The sequence below is a fragment of the Scyliorhinus torazame genome, chromosome 8, assembly GCF_047496885.1.
Source record: "Scyliorhinus torazame isolate Kashiwa2021f chromosome 8, sScyTor2.1, whole genome shotgun sequence".
Classification (NCBI taxonomy): domain Eukaryota; kingdom Metazoa; phylum Chordata; class Chondrichthyes; order Carcharhiniformes; family Scyliorhinidae; genus Scyliorhinus; species Scyliorhinus torazame.
Window position 1 is genome coordinate 133,044,901 of NC_092714.1, and position 27,338 is coordinate 133,072,238.

At 49.7% G+C, this 27,338-nt stretch overlaps 1 protein-coding gene across 4 annotated transcripts in view; it reads right to left on the bottom strand.

The window, feature by feature from the left end:
* Positions 1 to 27,338, bottom strand: part of shroom2a (shroom family member 2a) — a 373,192-nt gene that overhangs the window by 131,869 nt on the left and 213,985 nt on the right. Inside the window, exon 1 of one of the 4 annotated variants that reach the window (XM_072514199.1) lies at positions 1,858 to 2,132. The exons of 2 other annotated variants lie outside the window; for them this stretch is intronic. The gene's annotated coding sequence lies outside the window, so the exon portion shown is untranslated. Of the gene's footprint in view, positions 1 to 1,798; positions 2,133 to 27,338 lie in introns of those variants that run through there. One more of the 4 variants, XM_072514200.1, reaches the window with a different exon arrangement.

The window sequence follows — 27,338 nt, forward strand, 5'->3', positions numbered from 1 at the left end:
AGCAAGAAATTTAGGATCGAGATGAGGAGGAATTTCTTCACACAGGGAGAAGTGAATCTTTGGAATTCTCTACCTCATACGGTTACAGAAGCTCAGTCATTGAGTATGTTCACCGGGAGGCATGTGGCGCAGTGGTTAGCGCTGGAACTGCGGCGCTGAGGACGCGGGTTCGAATCCCCACCCTGGGTCACTGTACACGTGGAGTTTTCACATTCTCCCCATGTCTGCGTGGGTTTCGCCCCCACAACCCAAAGATGTGCAAGATAGGTGGATTGGCCACGCTAAATTGCCCCTTAATTGGAGAAAAAATAATTGTGTACTCTAAATTTATTGATTTTTAAATGAAAAAAAAAAGAGTATGTTCACCAATTGAAAGATTTTGAGATACTCAGGGCATTGAGGCATCTTCACACAGAGGGTGGTGAGCATCTGGAACGAGCTGCCCGAGGCAGTGGTAGAGGCGGATACAATTTTGTCCTTTAAAAAGCAGTTAGACAGTTACATGGGCAGGGTGGGTATAGAGGGATATGGGCCAAATTCGGGCAAGTGGGACAAGCTTAGTGATAGAAACTGGGCGGCATGGACCAGCTGGGCCTATGGGCCTGTTCCCATGCTGTAAACTTCTATGATTCTACATGGGAAAGGGTTGGAAAATTACATTGAGGTGGACAATCAACCATGAATGGCCTACTTCTGCTTCTATGGGCAGAATTCTCCCATTTTGAGACTTCGTCTTGTGGTGGGGGCGGGAATGTGGAGTGTTTCCCGCTATGGAAGCTGGCGGGAAAACACGGCAAATCTTCAGGGCCCAACCTTATTGATTATGCACCCAAGTATTTTGCGCCATATTCAGTAGCAGGCAGGGCAGGGTTGGATGGTACTCTGTCGTCGTGTCTGGGTGCCATACTGAAATGGTGCCCAACATTACGGACTCATTGTTGAAGAAAGAAATGGACCTCCTGAGTATGGAAGATGGACCCCCTCAAGGGTACCAAATTTGGAAGATCCACCTTCAGATGCACTGCTGTGGTGTTCCAAGGCGGGGCTGGGGGGCCTCCTCACCCCCCCATGACGTGTACCAGCAGAAGATCCTGCTGTAAATTCATGCTGGCGTTAAACTGATTTCTGGGCCACCTCTCATATTCCTCTCCCGCCACACCCTCAATCAAACCCGCTGGTGGGAATCCTATGATTCTTACAAAGCAAGCTGTTCCCATTTTTAAACCTTTAGTTCTGTAATGTAGGCTGATAGGCCAGTGCAGAAATGTCAGGGGGGGACTTCTTTCAAGCGAAATGTTAAACCAAGGCCCCGTTTGCCCTCTCAGATGGATGTGAAAGATTCCACGGCACAACTGGAAGATTAGAGGAATTATTTCTGATATCCTGACCATTATTTAATCTAAACCAAGATCACATTGCTTTTTGCGGGAGCTTTCTGTGCGCAAATTGTTGGCCACCCTTAGCTCCTCTGACAACAGCAGCCATACTTCAGAGAGTACTCGGTTGGTTGTTTGCGATGGCCTGAGATCACAAAAGGCGCTATATGAATGCACATCTGTACCCTGCTGTGGAAATAATAGCTACAAGCTGCCCTACAAAGCAATGCTGTGCTTTGGCTGGAGGTTCTGAGGGGTGCACATGCCGAGGGCCTACGCCATTAACCATTTGGCCAAAGGAAGGCTTGGGGTACAGGGGAAGTATACAGAAATCCCAGCAGTGAACAAACAGGCTGCAGGCACAAAGGCTGCAACCAAGCCAAACACAATCACCAAGATATATCAATGGGATCTGAACTTACCAAATCGGGAAGACACAGGGAGTGACACACTGATTAAAAACACCTCACATTCCACTTACAGTCTGAGGCAGGCAGAAGGACACTCATCGGCAGACACCCAAGCGTAAACTGGAAGCTCAAATCACCCCGGCCTGCTGCACATCAAGCCCAGCCTGCAAATTCCTCAGGGCACTTCAGAGAGCAGCAGGAACAATGGAGCTGGAGTGAGCTGGGGTAGGTTTACTGGCTGACTTAGGAGGGGATGCAGCAAACACCAGGAAGAGCAGTTAGCCTCGGTGCGGCGGCATGCTCGCAGGATGCTCGGGCAGCTAGACACACAAGCAGGGGATACAACATTCCTCACATAGTCTCCAGCCGTGAGCTCTGTTCCTTCCCTTCCTCCCTCCCCTGAACCCCCCCCCTCCTCAGGTAATGTCCGCTGACCAGTCCCTTCTGATTCCCCCCCGGCCAGAACTAAGCTCAGCATTAACAACTGGCCCTCTCTGCAGCTCTGATTGTACAGATGTCACACAGGCCTTTTCACCCTGTGCCTTTCCTCTAAAACCATGGCAACACGTGTGGCCCACTTAATTAGCAGTTATTGCTTAACAAACAGCTTTTCTTCAGGGCATTATGGGGGAGGGGGGGGGGGATGTAGAAGCTATGGGGTTTTCTATGCCACTCCCCCCCACCCCACCCCCCACCCCCCATGCAAGCATTTGCCTCCTTCAAAACTTAAACCCATGAATACAACCATTGGAACACTTGTTTATTTCCCCCATTTTTTTAAAGACATAAGGGCCAGAGCAGATTAAAAACAGGTTTCTGTCCCTAAAGGACATCAGTAAAACAGTTGGCATTCTAGCTGCAATCCAGCACCTACAAGGTTAATTTATCAGTTTTTGTTAAGCTAAATTCAAATTCATAAAATGCCACAATGAGGTTGAATCACATTTAGGTTTGACATTTTCAAGTCTCATTTGAGATTCACTTTTCGTTTAAGGCAGTTTCCCTTTAAGGGACTGCCTCTTTAATTTGTCCCTCAGTTTATTTGACAGAGTTAATTTGACTTAGTTTATTTGGTTATTTACGTTGGTCAAAATAGTCAGGGTTTGAACTGCCATTGCCTGGATTCCTAATACAATAGTTTAACCATTGCACCATGGAATAAAGACTGGATAATGGCGCTTTCGCCTTGGCTGCAGCCCAATGAAGAGGCATAACTTTGAGGATTAAAGGCCATGAGGTTAGGAATGGAAAGCAACCACAGCTGCCCCCCTACTCCATTACAGACGCTGGAGGGAAATGACGTGAGGCCTGCCGGAGGGCATGACACACAGGACGGACAGAGAGACTGAGACTGGTGGTAGCTCAGCGAGGGAATTAACAGCAGCGGTCTGCTGTTCAGTGTGCAGGCTCAACGAAACAGGCAGTTTGGGTGAAGTGAAGAAGAGCTATTCGAGGTGGAAAAATCCTCAGAGGATGCCTTGCCCACTAGTGACTGCCAGTATCTGGTATGGCAGAGGGATGGGAATCCAAAGGTCGGCTTCAGATCAGGAAACAGGAGGTAGAACATTAGCTAGTGATGTAGTCAGCTAGATTTGGAAAGACAAAGGATTAGGATTAGAACGAGCACATGGGTGCCTTTGGGTTGGCATGGACAAGGTGGGCTGAATGGCTCCCTTCTGTGCTGTATCATTTCTATGGTTCTAAGAGGCCACTCTTAGAATCTAGATAATGCTCAGCAGTTAGTTATTTGACTGTGGCAACATCATAAATAATCCGGTCAGTGTTACCACTTCCTGGGCGCAGGTATCATTGTTAGCCAATCATGATCCAAACATAGATACATAGAAGATAGAAGCAGGAGGAGGCCTTTTGTTCCTTCGAGCCTGCTCCGCCATTTATCATGATCATGGCGGATCATCCAACTCAATAGCCTAATTCTACTTTCTCCCCAAAGCCTTTGATCCCTTTCTCCCCAAGTGCTATATCCAGCCTCCTCTTAAATTCCACAGACTCACCACTCTTTGTGTGAAGAAGTGTCTCCTTGTCTCTGCCCGAAATGGTTTACCCTGAATCCTCAGGCTGTGACACCTGGTTCTGGACACACCTATCATTGGTAACATCTTCCTTGCAAAAACCCTGTCTCGCCCTGTTAGAATTTTATAAGTCTCGATGAGATCCCCCCTCATTCTTCTGAACTTTAGCAGGAACAATCCCAACCTAGTCAATCTCTCCTCATATGACAGTCCCGCCATCGCTGGAATTAGTCTGGTAAACCTTCGCTGCACTCCCTCGAGAGCAACAACATCCTTCCTCAGAGATCAAAACTGCAAACAATACTCCAAGTGTGGCCTCACCAAGGCCCTGTACAATTGCAGCAACACATCCCTGCTTCTATACTCGAAACCTCTTGCAATGAAGGCCAACCTACCATTAGCCTTCTTTACCACCTGCTGCACCTGCATGTTTACCTTCAGCGAATGGTGCACAAGGACATCCAGGTCCCACTGCACACTCCCCTCTCCCAATTTACAACCATTCAGGTAGTAATCTGCCTTCCTGTTTTTGCTTCCAAAATGAACCTCACACTTATCCAACTTATACTGCATCTGCCATTGGTTTGCACACTGGCCCAACCTGTCCAGATCTTACTGTAGGATCCCCGCTTCCTTGTCACAATTCACCCTCCCACCTAATTTGGTATCATCTGCAAACTTTGAGATGTTACATTTTGTTCCCTCATCCAAATCATTAATATATATTGTGAATAGCTGGGGTCCCAGCACCAATCCCTGTGGTACCCCACTGGTTACTGCCTGCCAATTTGAAAAAGACCCATTAATCACTACTCTTTGATTCCTCTCTGCCAACCAGTTTTCTATCCACCTCAATACATTTCCTCCAATCCCATGCGCTTTAGTTTTGCACAATAATTTCTTATGCGGGACTTTGTCAAATGCCTTCTGAAAGTCCAAATATACCACACCGACTGGCTCCCCCTTGTTGTCTCGACTGATTACCTCTACAAAGAATTCCAACAGATTTGTCAAGCATGATTTTCCCTTCATAAATCCATGCTGACTCTGACTGATCCTGACGTTATGAATTTGCCATTCCCTGGCCCAGGGAGTACTGAGGCCAAAGTTGACCACCCAAAATGCTTCCCTTAGCTGAGAATCAGATGACAGCACAGATTATGATAGGGTCTATGAACATTTCTCATTCAATCAGGAATGTTTTCGAACTCGACAAAATTAATTTTACACCGGACCCTCTCAGGCAGAACTTCTGTCAAATTCACAGTTAGAGGTGAAAAAACGGCTCCAACTCTTTGCCGTCCTGTTCGTTGATATTTTTGTGCACCATCCATGGCTCAGTCATTACCACCTTCACCTCCCAAGTCAACTGAATTGAAGCCAGGAGTTTTGAACCCACAATCTAGGCTGACACTCCAGTGCAGCACTGAAGGTGCGCTACACTGTTGGAGGTGCTGTCTTGCAGATGAAATGTTAATCCAAGGCCTCCATCTGCCCTCTTCGGTGCCCATACACAGTCCCACGGCACTATCTGAAGAGGAGCAAGGTGGTGTCACAGCCAATTTCTATCCCTCAATCATCCCCCAAAGCCAATTATCTGGTCACCAACTGGTGTTGGTGAGGTCTTGCTGTGTAGCAAATTGCCTGCCACATTTCCTGCATTACAACAGCGAGGACCATTCAAAAATGTTCCATTAGCCATGAAGGCTTTGGGAACATCCTGAGGTTGTGAAAGGCACTATAGCAATGAAAATTCTTTCCTTAAACAATGAAACCTTGTTAATAACATCAGAAATTATAACATGGATGTCAAGAGAACAGGCCTTTCAATAATCAACATCCACAAAGCAATGAAGGTTTCAATATAACACACATCTTTTCCTTCCCTCAAACAACAAATAAATCAATGGGAAATTGCAACCTGAATAGGGATACAGCTATTAGTTTTTGAGCAAACAGGGCCAGAATATTATATACTTCGGGAGATCAAAAAGACTTTGAAACGAGGCGACACGTGGCACAGTGGTTAGCGGGTTCGAATCCCGGCCCTGGGTCACTGTCCATGTGGAGTTTGCATATTGTCCCCGTGGATTTTGCCCCCACAACCCAAAGATGTGTAGGTTAGGTGGATTGGACACGCTAAATTGCCCCTTAATTGGAAAAAAAAATAATTGGGTACTGTAAAATTAAGAACCTTTGAAACCATACACCATACATGAGATAAATGGGTGTTTTATAATAATAATAAGAATACCTTATTGTCACAAGTAGGCTTCAATGAAGTTACTGTGAAAAGCCCCTAGTCGCCACATTCCGGCACCTGTTCGGGGAGGCCGGTACGGGAAACTCATATGACGGTCTCGCCATCCCTGGAATCAGTCTGATAAACCTTCGCTGCACTCCCTCAAGATCAACAACATCCTTCCTCAGAGGAGATCAAAACTGCATACAATACTCCAAGTGTGGCCTCACCAAGGCCCTGTATAATTGCAGCAACACATCCTTGCTTCTATACTCAAAACCTCTTGCAATGAAGGCCAACATACCATTAGCCTTCTTTACCGCCTGCTGCACCTGCATGCTTACCTTCAGCGACTGGTGCACAAGGACATCCAGGTCCTGCTGCACACATCCCTCTCCCAATTTACAACCATTCAGGTAGTAATCTGCCTTCCTGTTTTTGCTTCCAAAATGAACCTCACACTTATCCAAATTATACTGCATCTGCCATTGGTTTGCCCACTGGCCCAACCTGTCCAGATCTTGCTGTAGGATCCCCGCTTCCTTGTCACAATTCACCCTCCCACCTAATTTGGTATCATCTGCAAACTTTGAAATGCTACATTTTGTTCCCTCATCCAAATCATTAATATATATTGTGAATAGCTGGGGTCCCAGCATCGATCGCTGCGGTACCCCACTGGTTACTGCCTGCCAATTTGAAAAAGACCCATTAATCACTACTCTTTGATTCCTCTCTGCCAACCAGTTTTCTATCCACCTCAATACATTTCCTCCAATCCCATGCGCTTTAATTTTGCACAATAATCTCTTCTGCGGGACTTTGTCGAACGCCTTCTGAAAGTCCAAATATACCGCCTTCTTTACCGCCTGCTGCACCTGCATGCTTACCTTCAGCGAATGGTGCACAAGGACATCCAGGTCCTGCTACACACTCCCCTCTCCCAATTTACAACCATTCAGGTAGTAATCTGCCTTCCTGTTTTAGCTTCCAAAATGAATCTCACACTTATCCAAATTATACTGCATCTGCCATTGGTATAAACGCACACTACTGTAATACAGAGGTAACTGGGTGTTATCAACATACACACTACTGTAATACAGAGGTAAACGGGTGTATATAAACACACTACTGTAATACAGAGTTGAGTGGGTGTTATAAACACACACTACTGTAATACAGAGGTGAGTGGGTGTTATAAACACACACTCCTGTAATACAGAGGTAAGCGGGTGTTATAAACACACACTACTGTAATACAGAGGTAAGCGGGTGTTATAAACACACACCACTGTAATACAGAGTTGAGTGAGTGTTATAAACACACACTACTGTAATACAGAGGTGAGCGGGTGTTTTAAACACACACCAGTGTAATACAGAGTTGAGTGGGTGTTATAAACACACACTACTGTAATACAGAGTTGAGTGGGTGTTATAAACACACACTACTGTAATACAGAGGTGAGCGGGTGTTATAAACACACACTACTGTAATACAGAGGTGAGCAGGTGTTATAAACACACACCAGTGTAATACAGAGGTAAGTGGGTGTTATAAACACACACTACTGTAATACAGAGTTGAGTGGGTGTTATAAACCCAGACCACTGTAATACAGAGGTGAGCGGGTGTGAGAAACACACACTACTGTAATACAGAGTTGAGTAGGTGTTATAAACACAGACCACTGTAATACAGAGGTGAGCGGGTGTTATAAACACACACTACTGTAATACAGAGTTGAGTGGGTGTTATAAACACAGACCACTGTAATACAGAGGTAAGCGGGTGTTATAAACACACACCAGTGTAATACAGAGTTGAGTGGGTGTTATAAATGCACACTACTGTAATACAGAGTTGAGCGGGTGTTATAAACACACACTACTGTAATACAGAGTTGAGTGGGTGTTATAAATGCACACTACTGTAATACAGAGTTGAGTGGGTGTTCGAAATACACACTACTGTAATACAGAGGTGAGCGGGTGTTATAAAGACACACTACTGTAATACAGAGTTGAGCGGGTGTTATCAACACACACTACTGTAATACAGAGTTGAGTGGGTGTTATAAATGCACACTACTGTAATACAGAGTTGAGTGGGTGTTAGAAATACACACTACTGTAATACAGAGGTGAGCGGGTGTTATAAACACACACTACTGTAATACAGAGTTGAGTGGGTGTTATAAACACACACTACTGTAATACAGAGTTGAGTGGGTGTTATAAACACAGACCACTGTAATACAGAGGTAAGCGGGTGTTATAAACACACACCAGTGTAATACAGAGTTGAGTGGGTGTTATAAATGCACACTACTGTAATACAGAGTTGAGCGGGTGTTATAAACACACACTACTGTAATACAGAGTTGAGTGGGTGTTATAAATGCACACTACTGTAATACAGAGTTGAGTGGGTGTTCGAAATACACACTACTGTAATACAGAGGTGAGCGGGTGTTATAAAGACACACTACTGTAATACAGAGTTGAGCGGGTGTTATCAACACACACTACTGTAATACAGAGTTGAGTGGGTGTTATAAATGCACACTACTGTAATACAGAGTTGAGTGGGTGTTAGAAATACACACTACTGTAATACAGAGGTGAGCGGGTGTTATAAACACACACTACTGTAATACAGAGTTGAGTGGGTGTTATAAACACACACTACTGTAATACAGAGTTGAGTGGGTGTTATAAACACACACTACTGTAATACAGAGGTGAGCGGGTGTTATAAACACACACTACTGTAATACAGAGTTGAGTGGGTGTTATAAATACACACTACTGTAATACAGAGGTGAGCGGTGTTATAAACACACACTACTGTAATACAGAATTGAGTGGGTGTTATAAACACAGACCACTGTAATACAGAGGTGAGCGGGTGTTATAAACACACACTACTGTAATACAGAGGTGAGCGGGTGTTATAAACACACACCAGTGTAATACAGAGTTGAGTGGGTGTTATAAACACACACTACTGTAATACAGAGGTGAGTGGGTGTTATAAACACACACTCCTGTAATACAGAGGTAAGCGGGTGTTATAAACACACACTACTGTAATACAGAATTGAGTGGGTGTTATAAACACAGACCACTGTAATACAGAGTTGAGTAAGTGTTATAAACACACACTACTGTAATACAGAGGTGAGCGGGTGTTATAAACACACACCAGTGTAATACAGAGTTGAGTGGGTGTTATAAACACACACTACTGTAATACAGAGTTGAGTGGGTGTTATAAACACACACTACTGTAATACAGAGGTGAGCGGGTGTTATAAACACACACTACTGTAATACAGAGGTGAGCAGGTGTTATAAACACACACCAGTGTAATACAGAGGTAAGCGGGTGTTATAAACACACACTACTGTAATACAGAGTTGAGTGGGTGTTATAAACCCAGACCACTGTAATACAGAGGTGAGCGGGTGTGAGAAACACACACTACTGTAATACAGAGTTGAGTGGGTGTTATAAACACAGACCACTGTAATACAGAGGTGAGCGGGTGTTATAAACACACACTACTGTAATACAGAGTTGAGTGGGTGTTATAAACACAGACCACTGTAATACAGAGGTAAGCGGGTGTTATAAACACACACCAGTGTAATACAGAGTTGAGTGGGTGCTATAAATGCACACTACTGTAATACAGAGTTGAGCGGGTGTTATAAACACACACTACTGTAATACAGAGTTGAGTGGGTGTTATAAATGCACACTACTGTAATACAGAGTTGAGTGGGTGTTCGAAATACACACTACTGTAATACAGAGGTGAGCGGGTGTTATAAACACACACTACTGTAATACAGAGGTGAGCGGGTGTTATAAACACACACTACTGTAATACAGAGTTGAGTGGGTGTTATAAACACACACTACTGTAATACAGAGTTGAGTGGGTGTTATAAACACACACTACTGTAATACAGAGGTGAGCGGGTGTTATAAACACACACTACTGTAATACAGAGTTGAGTGGGTGTTATAAATACACACTACTGTAATACAGAGGTGAGCGGTGTTATAAACACACACTACTGTAATACAGAATTGAGTGGGTGTTATAAACACAGACCACTGTAATACAGAGGTGAGCGGGTGTTATAAACACACACTACTGTAATACAGAGTTGAGTGGGTGTTATAAACACACACTACTATAATACAGAGTTGAGTGGGTGTTATAAACACACACTACTGTAATACAGAGGTGAGCGGGTGTTATAAACACACTACTGTAATTCAGAGTTGAGTGGGTGTTATAAATACACACTACTGTAATACAGAGGTGAGCGGGTGTTATAAACACACACTACTGTAATACAGAGGTGAGCGGGTGTTATAAACACACACTACTGTAATACAGAGTTGAGCGGGTGTTATAAACACACACCCGTGTAATACAGAGTTGAGTGGGTGTTATAAACACAGACCACTGTAATACAGAGGTGAGCGGGTGTTATAAACACACACCAGTGTAATACAGAGGTGAGCGGGTGTTATAAACACACACTACTGTAATACAGAGGTGAGCGGGTGTTATAAACACACACCAGTGTAATACAGAGTTGAGTGGGTGTTATAAACACACACTACTGTAATACAGAGGTGAGCGGGTGTTATAAACACACACCAGTGTAATACTGAGTTGAGTGGGTGTTATAAATGCACACTACTGTAATACAGAGTTGAGTGGGTTTTATAAACACACACTACTGTAATACAGAGGTGAGCGGGTGTTATAAACACACACTACTGTAATACAGAGTTGAGTGGGTGTTATAAATACACACTACTGTAATACAGAGGTGAGCGGTGTTATAAACACACACTACTGTAATACAGAATTGAGTGGGTGTTATAAACACAGACCACTGTAATACAGAGGTGAGCGGGTGTTATAAACACACACTACTGTAATACAGAGTTGAGTGGGTGTTATAAACACACACTACTGTAATACAGAGTTGAGTGGGTGTTATAAACACACACTACTGTAATACAGAGGTGAGCGGGTGTTATAAACACACTACTGTAATTCAGAGTTGAGTGGGTGTTATAAATACACACTACTGTAATACAGAGGTGAGCGGGTGTTATAAACACACACTACTGTAATACAGAGTTGAGTGGGTGTTATAAACACAGACCACTGTAATACAGGGGTGAGCGGGTGTTATAAACACACACTACTGTAATACAGAGGTGAGCGGGTGTTATAAACACACACTACTGTAATACAGAGTTGAGCGGGTGTTATAAACACACACCCGTGTAATACAGAGTTGAGTGGGTGTTATAAACACAGACCACTGTAATACAGAGGTGAGCGGGTGTTATAAACACACACCAGTGTAATACAGAGGTGAGCGGGTGTTATAAACACACACTACTGTAATACAGAGGTGAGCGGGTGTTATAAACACACACCAGTGTAATACAGAGTTGAGTGGGTGTTATAAACACACACTACTGTAATACAGAGGTGAGCGGGTGTTATAAACACACACCAGTGTAATACAGAGTTGAGTGGGTGTTATAAATGCACACTACTGTAATACAGAGTTGAGTGGGTGTTATAAACACACACCAGTGTAATACAGAGGTGAGCGGGTGTTATAAACACACACCAGTGTAATACAGAGTTGAGCGGGTGTTATAAAACGCACTACTGTAATACAGAGGTGAGCGGGTGTTACAAACACACACTACTGTAATGCAGAGGTGAGCGGGTGTTATAAACACACACCAGTGTAATACAGAGTTGAGTGGGTGTTATAAACACACACTACTGTAATACAGAGGTGAGCGGGTGTTATAAACACACACTACTATAATACAGAGGTGAGCGGGTGTTATAAACACACACCAGTGTAATATGAGAGTTGAGTGGGTGTTATAAACACACACTACTGTAATACAGAGGTGAGCGGGTGTTATAAACACACACCAGTGTAATACAGAGTTGAGTGGGTGTTATAAACACACACTACTGTAATACAGAGGTGAGCGGGTGTTATAAACACACACCTGTGTAATACAGAGTTGAGTGGGTGTTATAAACACACATTACTGTAATACAGAGGTGAGCGGGTGTTATAAACACACACCAGTGTAATACAGAGGTGAGTGGGTGTTATAAACACAGACTACTGACGTGTTGGGTGTCCTGATACACAAATGAGCCAACACGGCTGTAGATGGTACAACTTGATTTTATTGTGTTAACTAACAGATGCAACTAACTATAGACTAGGGCACGTTCGCTACCAGCTAACCTATGGACCTAGCCCTATCACTAATGTTGGCGAGGCACTCAGCACATGGTCTATGTCTGAGTGTCACGCTGCAAACTCTGTGTCCCGAGCTGTCTCCTACCAGAATGAGCGGGAACTCTCGGGTTCCCCCTTTTATAGTGCATGTGCTCTCACTAGTGATTGGCTGCGATGTTGTGTGTGTGCTGGTTGGTCCAAATGCCTGTCCATCAGTGTGTGTGTGATTGCACCATGATATGCTGATCTGGATATCATGACAACTACTGTAATACAGAGGTGAGCGGGTGTTATAAACACAGACCACTGTAATACAGAGTTGAGCAAGCGTTATAAACACAGACCACTGTAATAGAGTTGAGCAGGTGTTATAAACACAGACCACTGTAATACAGAGTTGAGCGGGTGTTATAAACACAGACCACTGTAATACAGAGTTGAGCGGGTGTTATAAACACAGACCACTGTAATACAGAGGTAAGCGGATGTTATAAACACAGACCACTGTAATACAGAGTTGAGCAGGTGTATTAAACACAGACCACTGTAATACAGAGGTGAGCGGGTGTTATAAACACAGACCACTGTAATACAGAGGTGAGCAGGGAGTTAAAAGCACTAACACACAACTGAAGGACTCTGCTGCCACATAAACGGCGCAGTAATCATCAAAAGGTTAATGTGTGTTATCTAACCCCAAGGATTATGTTACTGCCATAAACTAGTGAGATCGGAAAGAGTTGTCTCGGGGGAGCACTACAATTGCAAGTTTCAAATAACTGGTGCATTAAGAGTAAGTTTGAAAGTGAGCCTCAGTCGAGTGAATGCAAGATACGGTTCTGCAGATTAATGCACTTCAAACAGCGTGCTGTTCACAGTGTGTATTACTGCGGCAACATGGTACAATGAGGGCTACCAATTCTTCAGGTTTGTCCAGGAGCCTCCTGCTGTGGGAAACATGGGAGAAAAAAAAGTGTTTATGTTGCACCTTCTTTGAATGCTTCTGTTTACCAGTTCTCAATATATTGGAGATGGCAGAAAAACAGGCTGAGTGAGGTGGTTGGGAACATTCAGGACTACATCCAACTGGCCGTGAGCATGACAAGTGCAACAAGGACAAACAGAAAGCTGGACTCCAGTGTAAATGGGATACAATAATGTTTTACTACACCCACACAGCGAACGACGAACATACTTTGGAATGAAAGTCAATTCGACAGGTTGCAGCCCACCTGCAGAAAGGATCAAAGGCAATAAAATAAAAACCATGTCGCGAATATATGCAAGCAGAAATTTACAGAAGAAATTGTTCAAAAGAAGAAAAATGTAAAATTTGCAGCACTTCAACGTGAAACTGTGATCAGGAATTCAATCACAACAACATGAAACACCCACATGCAAATGATAGCAGGCAACACAGGCGCAGTGTGCACTTTGTACTGCAGGAAATACGCCATGGACACCTTCCTTTTAAAAAAAATAAAATGCTGGAAACTACAGCAGGTCTTGAAGCATCTGTGGAGGAAGAAACTGAGTTAATATTTAGTGTGTGTAAGGCTGAGAAGAGTCACACACCAACAAAACAGTAACTGTTTCTCTCTCTGTAGATGCTGCCAGATCAGCTGCGTTTCGCCAGTATTTTCTGTTTTGATTTCCCATTCCCAGCATTCGATGTAATTGCCTTCACTTAGCTGTTTCTTTCCAGCATTTTCTAAAGATGGCTTCTATTTTTTAAAACTGGGGCTGAGTGAGAACATTTGGGTTCTCCTCGTGTAGAAAGACTTTAGCACGCATAAGCGAACAGGGGATTTTGCTGCACTGCATACTTGGGTGATCAACGTGTAACAATTACTGCGTACAAGGATTATCATGTACCGTACTTTCCATGTACAAGGATAACCACCCAGGTAACCAAGTGCCAGGGTTAAGCTGGAGCTGAACCATCATAATTGGAAGTAAACACAATTGAAGATTTAGAAACTGAAAACTATTTTCTCACTGTATACCCACTGCTTTTAGTCACACCAATCACAAACTCTCCCGGGATCACACTTTCTTGGATTTAGACACCTTCTTCTCTTGTCACATGTTCGGAGATATCCGATATTCCTGTAATCTACCCAGAATCAGCACATTGGCAAGAGTCACTGGAATACCAAAAACCTAACTTTTTAAATACATTTTCACTTGCAATCAAAAATACCTCACACAAAAAAATGACACATCTACTCACGAAATGAACTTGTGGAAAAGCAGGCTGTAGCACCTGAATAGGCAGGAACCTTAATTTAGAATGTAATATCTCTATCCCCAAGAGATTGTCCTTCCCAGGTTTGAGGTACATCTGCATATATGGATTTTTGTTTTGCCCAGTTATAAGACATGTACAAACTCTTTCAAAGGAGACTTGCAAAGATCTTGCTGGAGAATAATTTGCGTAAATACATACTCTTGCAGTGCCTGTTGGTAGAGTTATGAAAGTTTGCAATATGAGCTTGTATTCCAAGTTTTGAATATAAAGATGTATTGAAGTGGTGGTGTACCTCACTTGAGGTTAACTTTGCTTGGTTCAAGGCAGCACGGTGGCGCAGTGAGTAGCACTGCTGCCTGACGGCGCCGAGGTCCCAGGTTCGATTCCCCGCTGGGTCACTGTCTGTGCAGTGTCTGCACGTTCTCCCTGTGTCTGTGTGGGTTTCCTCCGGGTGCTCCGGTTTCCTCCCACAGTCCAAAGACGTGCAGGTTAGGTGGATTGGCCATGATAAATTGCCCTTAGTGACCAAAAAGGTTAGGAGAGGTTATTGGGTTACGGGGATAGGGTGGAAGTGAGGGTTTAAGTGGGTCGGTGTAGACTCGATGGGCCGAATGGCCGCCTTCTGCACTGTATGTTCTATGTACGATTCCGGCTCTGGGTCACTGTCCGTGTGGAGTTTGCACATTCTCCCCGTGTTTGCGTGGGTCTCACCCCCACAACCCAAAGATGTGCAGGGTAGGTGGATTGGCCACACTAAATTGCCCCTTAATTGGAAAAAATGAACTGGGTACTCTAAATTAAAAAAAAAAATCTTTCCCTGGTTCAGCAACTTCAAGAGGTCCACCATGGTAAACACACGACAAAGGAAGGAAAGAGCTTGTATTTATATAGCACAATCTCGGGACACCCTGCCCACAACACTGTTAAGTGTAGTCACTGGCGGGGACATGCCGGCCGTTCACGCAAGCGGGATGTTCCAGCCCTGCCAACGGTGCACCCCCGCCCCCGCGTGTTTCCCAGTAGCAGGGGGTGCATTCAATAGGAAACGCTTTTGACAAAGGCAGGACCAGAAGATCCCGCCACCGGCCAATTGGAGGGTCGCTGGGAAACACGGCATGTTGCCGTGCCACTGTTGTAATGTAGAAAATGTGGCAGCCAATTTACACACAGGAAGCTCGCACAAAAAGCAAGGAGACTTTACTGGATAAAAACAAATTACTGCGGATGCTGGAATCTGAAATCAAAGAGAAAATGCTGGAAAATCTCAGCCCGTCTGACAGCATCTGTAGGGAGAAAAAAAGAGCTAACGTTTTGAGTCCAGACAAAGGGAGACAAAGTCTGAATAACCCCATCTAGGCCCCCCAAACAAGAGCAAACAATAACCATTACAACTTGGCCTTCAGGTTGGACATGCAATGGCTTAAATATGTGAACCGTGTGAACTAGGGCGAGAAAGTGAAGAAAGGGCCAAAAGATACCCATGTTTAGAAGAGCTTCACTTCTGATTTGTTGTCACCTCTTTGCCCTGAAGCAAACTGAAAGTGGAAATGAATTCAGGCAGTGATTGTAGTGGAGGAAACAAGCTGGGACATTTGGACCCTCTCGCCAGATCTGTAATTCAAGTAACTCATCGCTGATCTGTGACCTAACACCAGATACATGCCTTTGTCTCCATATCATTACACCCTTTGGCAAACAGAAACCTAGCAATCTTCGTTTTAAAATTAACAATTGATTGAGCATCAATTATTGTGTGTGAAGAGAGTCCCATCTGCTACCACCTTTGCTCATTTCCATCCCGAATGGTCAAACTCGAATGTTTAGGCGACACTCTCTGATCCTAGACTCCCCACCCAACGGAAACAGCGTCTCCCATTTTACCCTGATCGGCTCCCCTACATATCTCAAATACGCAAATCAAATTATCACTGAACTGTCCAAATTCCAGGGAATAGTTTGTATATTCTCTCCTTATAATTTAACCTTTGGAGTCCAGCTATCATTCTGGGACATGCACACTATATTCCCTCCAAGACCAGTATATCCTTGCTAAGGTGTGGTACCCAGAATCGCTCAGAGTAACTCCAGAAGAAGTTTACCCAGGGCTTTGTGAAGCATGACATCTCCCCATCTTTGGATTTTGTCCTCTAGATATAAAGGCCAGAATTCTATTTGCATTTTTGATTATTTTCTGTACCTCTCTATGACATTTTAATGATCAATGTACCTGGATCCCCAAGTCCTTTGAATCTCCATTGTGTCTGGCATTTCATCATTTAGGAAGTGCCCTGATCTCTCTCTGAGGCTCGAATTGGATGGCTTCACATTTGCCGACGTTGAAATCCATTTGCCACTGTTTTACCATTCACTTCATCTATCAATAATTCTTTGCAATGTTATGCTTCTGTCCACAATGCTACCGATCTTTGTTACACCAGCAAATTTGAATATGTGGTCTTCTATCCCATTACCTAAGTCATTATTAAATAGTGTAGAGTTGAGGCCGCAGAATAAAGCTTTGAGGGACAGTAGTCACATCCTGCCAATTTGAATACCTACCCATTATCCCTACTCTCTGTCTCCTGCGCAGCCAATTTCCAGTCCAATTCAATAATGTTCATTCAATTCCATCCGCTGCAACTTCAAATCACAGTCTCTTATGGAGAACTTACGGCAGCATGGTAGCACACGTGGATAGCACTGTGGCTTCACAGCGCCAGGGTCCCAGGTTCAATTCCCCGCTGGGTCACTGTCTGTGCAGAGCCTGCACGTTCTCCTAGTGGGTTTCCTCCGGGTGCTCCGGTTTCCTCCCACAGTCCAAAGACGTTCAGGCTAGGTGGGTTGGCCATGATAAATTGCCCTTAGTGTCCAAAAAAGGTTAGGAGGAGTTATTGGGTTATGGGGATAGGGTGGAAGTGAGAGCTTAAGTGGGTCGGTGCAGACTCGATGGGCTGAATGGCCTCCTTCTGCACTGTATGTTCTATGTATCTATGTAACTTTATCAAATGTCTTCTGGAGGTCCATTCAACATCTATAGACCCCTGTCCATTACTTTAGTCAATTTTGCAAAATGTTGGCCGACACGTTGGCGCAGTGGTTAGCACTGTTGCCTCACGGTGCCAAGGATCCGGGTTCGATCCAGTCCTGGGTCACCATCCGTGTGGTGTTGCCACATTCTCCCCGTGTCTGCATGGGTCTCACCCCCCACAACCCAAAGATGTGCAGGGTAGGTGGATTGGACAAGCTAAATTGACCCTTAATTGGATAAAAAATGAATTGGGCACTCCAAATTTATTTTTTAAAACTTAACAAAAAGTTCCATTTGATTCATCAGGTGCGACCAACTCCTCACAAGCCCATGGTGGCTATCTGAGCAGCTGAATATTTTTAAGTGAGACTCTCCCACACAGATTGTAGAATTTTACAGGAGAGAGGAAGACCATCCGGCCATTATTTCTGTGCCAGCACTCTGAAAGAGCTATCCAATAAGCGCCACCTCCACACACCCCTTGAGCCCCAGCCCCTGCTTTTTACCCGCAATCCTTACAAACAATTGGGCAAGCCAAACAGAGGCTTAAACTTTCCAGATTTTTCTCTTTACTTTCTTCGCTGCCACGCAGACCTTGACATCTCAAATCATGTTGTCAACAAATAACCACTGGACTTGTGTGAAACAGACTGCAAATAGATATCCGGAAGTCCCAAATCAATGGACCCCAGCCTCCACGACACCAGTACCCGGCCTCCACGACACCAGTCCCCGGCCTCCACGATCCCATCACCAGTCCCCGGCCTCCTCGGCCCCATCACCAGTCCCCGGCCTCCTCGACCCCATCACCAGGGGCCGGCCTCCACGACGCCGGTCCCCGGCCTCCACGGCCCCATCACCAGTCCCCGGCCTCCACGGCCCCATCACCAGTCCCCGGCCTCCACGGCCCCATCACCAGTCCCCGGCCTCCTCGGCCCCATCACCAGGGGCCGGCCTCCTCGACCCCAGTCGCCGGCCTCCACGGCGCCGGTCGCCGGCCTCCACGACGCCGGTCGCCGGCCTCCACGACGCCGGTCGCCGGCCTCCACGACGCCGGTCGCCGGCCTCCACGACGCCGGTCCCCGGCCTCCACGACGCCGGTCCCCGGCCTCCACGACGCCGGTCGCCGGCCTCCACGACACCGGTCCCCGGCCTCCACGGCCCCATCACCAGTCCCCGGCCTCCACGGCCCCATCACCAGTCCCCGGCCTCCACGGCCCCATCACCAGTCCCCGGCCTCCTCGGCCCCATCACCAGTCCCCGGCCTCCTCGGCCCCATCACCAGGGGCCGGCCTCCTCGACCCCGGTCGCCGGCCTCCTCGACCCCGGTCGCCGGCCTCCACGGCGCCGGTCGCCGGCCTCCACGGCGCCGGTCGCCGGCCTCCACGGCGCCGGTCGCCGGCCTCCACGGCGCCGGTCGCCGGCCTCCACGGCGCCGGTCGCCGGCCTCCACGGCGCCGGTCGCCGGCCTCCACGACGCCGGTCGCCGGCCTCCACGGCGCCGGTCGCCGGCCTCCACGACACCGGTCCCCGGCCTCCACGGCCCCATCACCAGTCCCCGGCCTCCACGGCCCCATCACCAGTCCCCGGCCTCCACGGCCCCATCACCAGTCCCCGGCCTCCTCGGCCCCATCACCAGTCCCCGGCCTCCTCGGCCCCATCACCAGGGGCCGGCCTCCTCGACCCCGGTCGCCGGCCTCCTCGACCCCGGTCGCCGGCCTCCACGGCGCCGGTCGCCGGCCTCCACGGCGCCGGTCGCCGGCCTCCACGGCGCCGGTCGCCGGCCTCCACGGCGCCGGTCGCCGGCCTCCACGGCGCCGGTCGCCGGCCTCCACGGCGCCGGTCGCCGGCCTCCACGACGCCGGTCGCCGGCCTCCACGGCGCCGGTCGCCGGCCTCCACGGCGCCGGTCGCCGGCCTCCACGGCGCCGGTCGCCGGCCTCCACGGCGCCGGTCACCGGCCTCCACGGCGCCGGTCGCCGGCCTCCACGGCTCCATCACCAGGGGCCGGCCTCCTCGACCCCGGTCGCCGGCCTCCACGGCGCCGGTCGCCGGCCTCCACGACGCCGGTCGCCGGCCTCCACGACGCCGGTCGCCGGCCTCCACGACGCCGGTCGCCGGCCTCCACGACGCCGGTCGCCGGCCTCCACGACGCCGGTCGCCGGCCTCCACGACCCCGGTCGCCGGCCTCCTCGACCCCGGTCGTCGGCCTCCACGGCCCCGGTCGCCGGCCTCCACGACGCCGGTCGCCGGCCTCCACGACGCCAGTCCCCGGCCTCCACTACGCCAGTCCCCGGCCTCCACAACGCCAGTCCCCGGCCTCCACAACGCCAGTCCCCGGCCTCCACAACTCCAGTCCCCGGCCTCCACAACACCAGTCCCCGGCCTCCACAACACCAGTCCCCGGCCTCCACAACACCAGTCCCCGGCCTCCACAACACCAGTCCCCGGCCTCCACAACACCAGTCCCCGGCCTCCACAACACCAGTCCCCGGCCTCCACAACACCAGTCCCCGGCCTCCACAACACCAGTCCCCGGCCTCCACAACACCAGTCCCCGGCCTCCACAACACCAGTCCCCGGCCTCCACAACACCAGTCCCCGGCCTCCACAACACCAGTCCCCGGCCTCCACAACACCAGTCCCCGGCCTCCACAACACCAGTCCCCGGCCTCCACAACATCAGTCCCTGGCCTCCACAACACCAGTCCCGAGCTCAACACCAATCCCAGTATGCACAAGTCAGTCCCAGTCTGCAGAATCCCAGTCCCTTTCCACACACCATTCCCAGCCTCCACGACAGCATCCCAGCCTCCCTAACACCAGGCACCCACTTACCCTCTCGTGTCACACTCGTGTCACACCCTTCCCCTCTTGCGTCACAACGTAACACCCCCCCCCTCAGATCACATCATCCCCCACCCCCTCAGATCACGGGCAGCACGGTTGCACAGTGGTTAGCACAATTGCTTCACAGCTCCAGGGACCCGGGTTCGATTCCCCGCTGGGTCACTGTCTGTGCGGAGTCTGCACATCCTCCCAGTGTGTGCGTGGGTTTCCTCCGGGTGCTCCGGTTTCCTCCCACAGTGTTGAAGACATCGGCTGAGGTATTGGAGCAAGGAGAGAAATTGAAGGGAGTGGTGGAGGCCCTGTCGCAGCACAGTGACCAGTTCACCTCGATGGGTGAGGAGCTGCGGAGGGTGGTGGAGTCTAACAAAGGGCTCAGAGCCAAGGTGGAGGACCTGGAAAACCAGTCAAGGCGGCAAAATCTACGGATCGTGGGCCTGCCTGAGGGGATGGAGGGCCTGAGGCGAAGATGCTGACAGAGCTGTAGGGGGAGGGGGAAGAACCCTCCCTATATGAGTTGGACAGGACACATCGGTCGCTCAGGCCGAAGCCAAAAGCGAATGATCCACCAAGCGTAGTCATAACCTGCTTCCATAAGTTTTCTGTGAAGGAGAAGGTCCTGAGTTGGGGGAAGCAAAGGCGAGAGGGGAAGTGGGAAGGCTTGGTTTTCGAATATACCAGGACCTGATGGCGGAGTTGGTGAGAAGGCAGGTGACCTTTGGGTGGGTGAAGGCGGCACTGTACAGTAACGGCGTGAGGTTTGGCGTGGTCTACCCAACGAAGTTGAGAGTGAAGCACAACGCGAGGGATTTCCATTTTGATATGGTGGAGGCAGCACAGGTTTTCGTGAAGGCCAAAGGACTGGGACTGAAATGAGTGTTGGGACTGGAACTGGGACTTGGACTGAGGGGATGGGGACTGTGCTTTGTCTTTATCTTTCTAGTTTGTATTTGATGGTGGGGGTGTATGGGTTTTGTGTTTGTTGAATGGGGGAGTGTAGTTATCTTTGTTCATAGTTAGTTACAAGTGTATTGGGCTTTGGGTTTATGTCTGTTTCCTGGGGGTGCGGTTTTGCACCGGTTTAGTTGTTTTTTCTGGGTCTGGGTTATGGAGGAGGGGAATGGGAGTGGGGGCGGAGCTCTAGCAGGGGTTTCCGCACTAACAAGCAAAGGTTGGCTGGTGACTGGGAGTGTGGTGGGAGGGAGGGGCCACGATCGTTGGAGCCTGGTTGAACAGGTTTCTAAGGGCCTGGAAGGCGGGAAAGGTGGGGGCTTGGAATCGATGCTGGGAGAGGTGCTTGCAAGAGGAAGTGGATGGGGGGATTCTGGGAGGGAGGGGAAGGGGTTCAACAGTAACTTAAGGATGGGGTGGGTCAGACCTGAGGGGCCGGGCCTGGGGTTGTGATGATGATGAGGGGGGTGGGGGGGGGGGGGTTGAGAGAACCCCGGGCAGAATAGTGGTGTGGAACATGAGGAGGTTAGGGGGACCGGTGAAGAGATCGAGGGTTTTTACACATTTGAAGAGCTTGAAGGCCGACGTGATGATGTTGCAGGAGACCCATTTGAGGATGAAGGATCAGGGGGCAGCACGGTAGCCTTGTGGATAGCACAATTGCTTCACAGCTCCAGGGTTCCAGGTTCGATTCTGGCTTGGGTCACTGTCTGTGCGGAGTTTGCACATCCTCCCCGTGTGTGCGTGGGTTTCCTCCGGGTGCTCCGGTTTCCTCCCACAGTCCAAAGATGTGCGGGTTAGGTGGATTGGCCATGATAAATTGCCCTTAGTGTCCAAAATTGCCCGTGGGGTTACTGGGTTATGGGGATAGGGTGGCGGTGTTGACCTTGGGTAGGGTGCTCTTTCCAAGAACCGGTGCAGACTCGATGGGCTGAATGGCCTCCTTCTGCTCTGTAAATTCTATTCTATGATAATGATCTATGATAGGTGAGACTTAGGAAGGGTTGGGTGAATCAGGTTTTCTACTCGGAGTTCGATAGCAGGCTCGTGGGCATTGGTATTGGTGGGCAAGGTGGTGAGGTTTCAGATGGAGGTGGTGTTGGTGGGGGCAGGTACGTGATAGTGACGGGGACACTAGAGGGGAGGTTGGTGGCATTGGTGAGCATAGATGGCCCCAACTGGGATGATGCGGGGTTTGTGAAGAGGGTGCCATCCCAGATCTGGATATGCATGAGCTGATAGTAGGGGGTGTTTGGAACATGGTGTGGGAACTGAAGGTGGACATGGTCCAGCCGTGCTCGCTGACCCAGTCAGGGGGAGGGGGGGTGGCGAGGGCGAAAGGTGCTATTGGCTCTCCAAAGCAGATTAATAAAGTATTTGAGGAGTTTTATAGAGATCTGTACAGGTTGGAGCCATTGGAGAAGGAGCGGGGAAGGAGGGAATTTCTGGACGGGCTGGAGTAGCCAAGGCTGGGTGAAGAGGATAGAGCAGCGTTGGAAGGGGTGTGCGAGAGCAGGAGGTGAAGGAGGCAATTGGGGAGATGCAGGCAGGGAAGACATCAGGGTCCCATGGGTTCCCAGTTGAATTTTATAAGAAATTTAAGGACAAACTGGTGCCATTGATGGTGGGAATGTTTGAGGATGCGATAGGCAGGGGTATCTTGCCACACACGATGGGGCAGGCTACCATCTCGTTGCTAGCAAAGAAAGACAAGGAACCGGTGGAGTGTGGATCGTATAGGTCCATATCTTTCTGAATGTAGACGCCAAGGTACTGGCCAAGGTGTTGCCGTTAAGGTTGGAAGGGTGTCTCCCGAAGGTGATTGGGGAGGATCAGACGGGGTTCGTAAAGGGAAGGCTTGTCCTCAAACATGAGGAACGTTATTGATGTGTTACTCTCTCTGGCGGAGGGAAGGGGGATGTAGGTGGTGATGGCACTGGATGCAGAGAAGGCATTTGATCAGGTAGACTGGGGTTATTTGATGGCGGTACTGGAGAGATTTTCGGCTGAATTCTCCGTTTCTGAGTGTGTTGATGCCAAGGCAGCAAAACTGGTGCCGCACCTGGACTGATTCAGCGGCTGTTAAGGGGCTAGCACTGGGACCACGTGGAACACAATCGATTCCAATGAGAAACGGTGTGGGAATCACGATTGACACTCGGGAGGCTGACAAGCTGCAACCGCATATACACACTTCACTCCCCACACACATCACCCCAGCCAACAAGATGGCACTGGTTGTGCTGGAGCGCTGATCGATCGGCTGGGGCCAGAGGGTACCTAAGGGTGTGGTCTGGGGGACACCCATAAGACCTGTGGCCCTATGTTCACGTGGGCAGTCAGCTGTGTGCCCAGCTGCATGGCTGACTTACAGGCTGGCAGAAGCCCCCCCCCCCGGCCAGCGGCACAACCGTCAGCAAACTATGGCGATGTTGGACACTTTCTGTACCCTCTCGCTCTCCCTCAGCAGCCACGACGCCTGTTCCACAATTTTTAAAAGCACAAGTGAACCGTGCCGTTGGGAAGAGATAACCGGGTCAGGCCCACTAAAGATATGGCAATGGCTTTTACTGTACATGCGTTCTGGAATGCATTGACGCCGCTGTCGAGGCGGCAGAGAATTGCGATTTGGTGTGAAATCGGCGCCCGCTGTGATTTCGGCGTCGGAACCATTTCTCGACCCAATTGCGTTTCCCGATTCCGGCGTCGGCCAACGGAGAATCCCGCCCTTGGAATTGGGGCGAAGTTTGTGACGTGGGCACGGCTGCTGTATCAGGAACCAATGGCTAGTGTTCGCACGAACAGCATGAATTCAGGGTATTTCGCACTGCACTGGGGTACGAGGCAGGGGTGCCCCACATCCCCCCTATTGTTTGCATTGGCTATAAAGCCCTTGGCCATTGTGCTAAGGAGCTTGGGGATTTGGAAGAGGATAGTTGGGGGAGGGGGGGGGGGGGGGGTGGAGCATAGGGTGCCCATATATGTCGATGATCTCCTGTTTTATATTTCACAACCGAGTGCGTCAGTGGGGAGTATAATGGAACTGACCCGGAGATTCCGGACTTTTCGGGACATAAACTGAATCTGGGACAAAGCGAATATTTTACGGTCTCCCTGCCAGGGGTGGGAGCGGGAGGCGGGGGGGCTGCTTTTCCGCTCAGCAGGAACCCACTTTAGATATTTGGGTGCGCAGGTGGCCCGGGATTGGGCAGGGCTTCTGAAGTTTAATTACATTAGTTTGGTGGGGCTGGAGCAAGGAGGGGAGGGGAGGGGGGTTCTGTGGGTAAATATGGAGGTGACGTCTTCCAGGGGGTGGGGGTTGCAGCCGCTGGCAACAGCGTTGCTCCTCCTGGCTCCAGGAGTCCGGTAGTGGTTGCCACTTTGAAGCAGTTGAGGCAGCACTTTAAGCTGGGGGCCTGTTCAGTGGTGGAGGAGCTTGAGTGGGGGGGGGGGGGGGGGGGGGTTTGGGGATGGGGCGAGAGGGGGTTTAAGGAAATGAAGGATTTGTTCCTTGGGGGTGCGATTGCGAGCCTAGAGTAATTGGGAGAAAGTATGGGTTGGCACAGGGGAAGGGTTTAGGTACACACGTGTGGGATTTTGCAAGAAAGGTTTCCCCGACATTCCCGATAGCACCGGCTTCCTCGCTGCTAGAGGCGGTGCTGTCAGGGACGGTGCTGTCAGCAAGGGGGAGGGAGTTGACCTTGGTGCTTTCTGGGGGGACCTTGGAGGAGGATAGGGTGTCCAAGGGATTAAGGCAAAGTGGGAAGAAGAGTTGGGGGTGTTGCGGGAAGAGGGACTGTGGTGTGAGGTGCTGCAGAGGGTAAACGCCTCGGCTTTGTGTGCGAGGTTGGGACTGATGCAGCCGAAGGTAGTGTACAGGAAGTACCTCACAAAGTCTAGGATGAGCTGGCCGTTCGAGGGGGTGGGGGATGTCTGTGAGCGATGTGGGAGGGTCCCCGTGAATCACGTGCATATGTTTGGCCCTGCCCGAAGCTGGGGAGGTTTTGGAGAACGTCCCCTGGAAGCCTTATTCGGGGTGTCGGACCGCCCGGAGCTGCAAGCGGGAGCGGGGGCAGATATCTTAGCCTCATTGATCACTCGTAGGCGGGTTTTGTTGGGGTGGAGATCAGTCTCTCCACCTGTGCCTCGGGACCTGCAGATTTTGACCTGGAGAAGGTGAGGTTTGAGCTGAGGGGGGAGGAGAGAGGGGGGGGGGGGGGGCGAAGGAGGGGTTCTACAATTGTTGGGGTTAGTTCATTATGCACTTTCGGGAGTTGGTTGCTGTTGATTATTGAGGGGGAGGGGGGTTATTTGGTTGGAGTAAAAATGGTGAAAATCTGTTGAATAAAAATATTTTACAAAAATTGTATAGCAACAGACTGGGCTAGCAGAGAATAGATGCAGTTGTGAAGATTGCTGTGTTACGGGGTCTTTTCTACCCAGCTGAATGGGCAGATGGGATCTCGGTTTGACTCCGAGTGTGAAACGTGGCATCCTCAGACAACGCAGCACTCCCTCAGAGTTCCCACGCCGGCATGGGGACAAAACCCCAGAATAGGAAAGAACAGCAGCTTTAAAAGCAGACAAACTCCCGACAATCTGGTGCGACTGAATTTTCTCCATACAAGTATTATCGGGGCGAGTGTGACCGGGACGTGTGTTTGTGTGTGACCGGGACGTGTGTTTGTGTGTGACCGGGGCGCGCGTGTGACAGGGCCGCGTGTGTCACAGGGCCGCGTGTGTCACAGGGCCGCGTGTGTGACAGGGCCGCGTGTGGCAGAGCCGCGTGAGGCAGGGGCGCGTGAGGCAGGGGCGCGTGAGGCAGGGGCGCGTGTGACAGGGGCGCGTGTGACAGGGGCGCGTGTGACAGGGGCGCGTGTGACAGGGGCGCGTGTGACAGGGGCGCGTGTGACAGGGGCGAGTGTGGCAGGGGCGAGTGTGGCAGGGGCGAGTGTGACAGGGGCGAGTGTGACAGGGGCGAGTGTGGCAGGGGCGAGTGTGGCAGGGGCGTGTGTGGCAGGGGCGTGTGTGACAGGGGCGTGTGTGCCAGGGGCGAGTGTGACAGGGGCGCGTGTGACAGGGGCGCGTGTGACAGGGGCGTGTGTGACAGGGGCGTGTGTGACAGGGGCGTGTGTGACAGGGGCGTGTGTGACAGGGGCGTGTGAGACAGGGGCGTGTGTGACAGGGGCGTGTGTGACAGGGGCGAGTGTGTACAGGGGCGAGTGTGACAGGGGCGAGTGTGACAGGGGCGAGTGAGACAGGGGCGAGTGAGACAGGGGCGTGTGTGACAGGGGCGTGTGTGACAGGGGCGTGTGTGACAGTGGCGAGTGTGACAGTGGCGAGTGTGACAGGGGCGAGTGTGACAGGGGCGAGTGTGACAGGGGTGTGTGTGACAGCGGTGTGTGTGACAGCGGTGTGTGTGACAGAGGCGAGTGTGACAGGGGCGTGTGTGACAGGGGCGAGTGTGACAGGGGCGTGTGTGACAGGGGCGTGTGTGACCGGAACGTGTGTGACAGGGGCGTGTGTGACCGGAACGTGTGTGACAGGGGCGTGTGTGACCAGAACGTGTGTGACCAGCTCGCTGTGTGTTTTGGTCAATTTTGGAGCCTTGTGTCACTGAAATAAATATTAACATAGCATATTGTACTGATTAATTTTCAATAATTATTCAAATTGTAAATTTCTTGCTTGACCATAAGGTTTTAGATCACTGTTAAACACAGCTGCACACCACTAATAATAACATTAGTTCTATTGATGTATAATGTGACCAACCTGGAAATAGGGGCGAGTGTGACAGGGGCGAGTGTGACAGGGGCGTGTGTGACAGGGGCGTGTGTGACAGGGGCGTGTGTGACAGGGGCGTGTGTGACA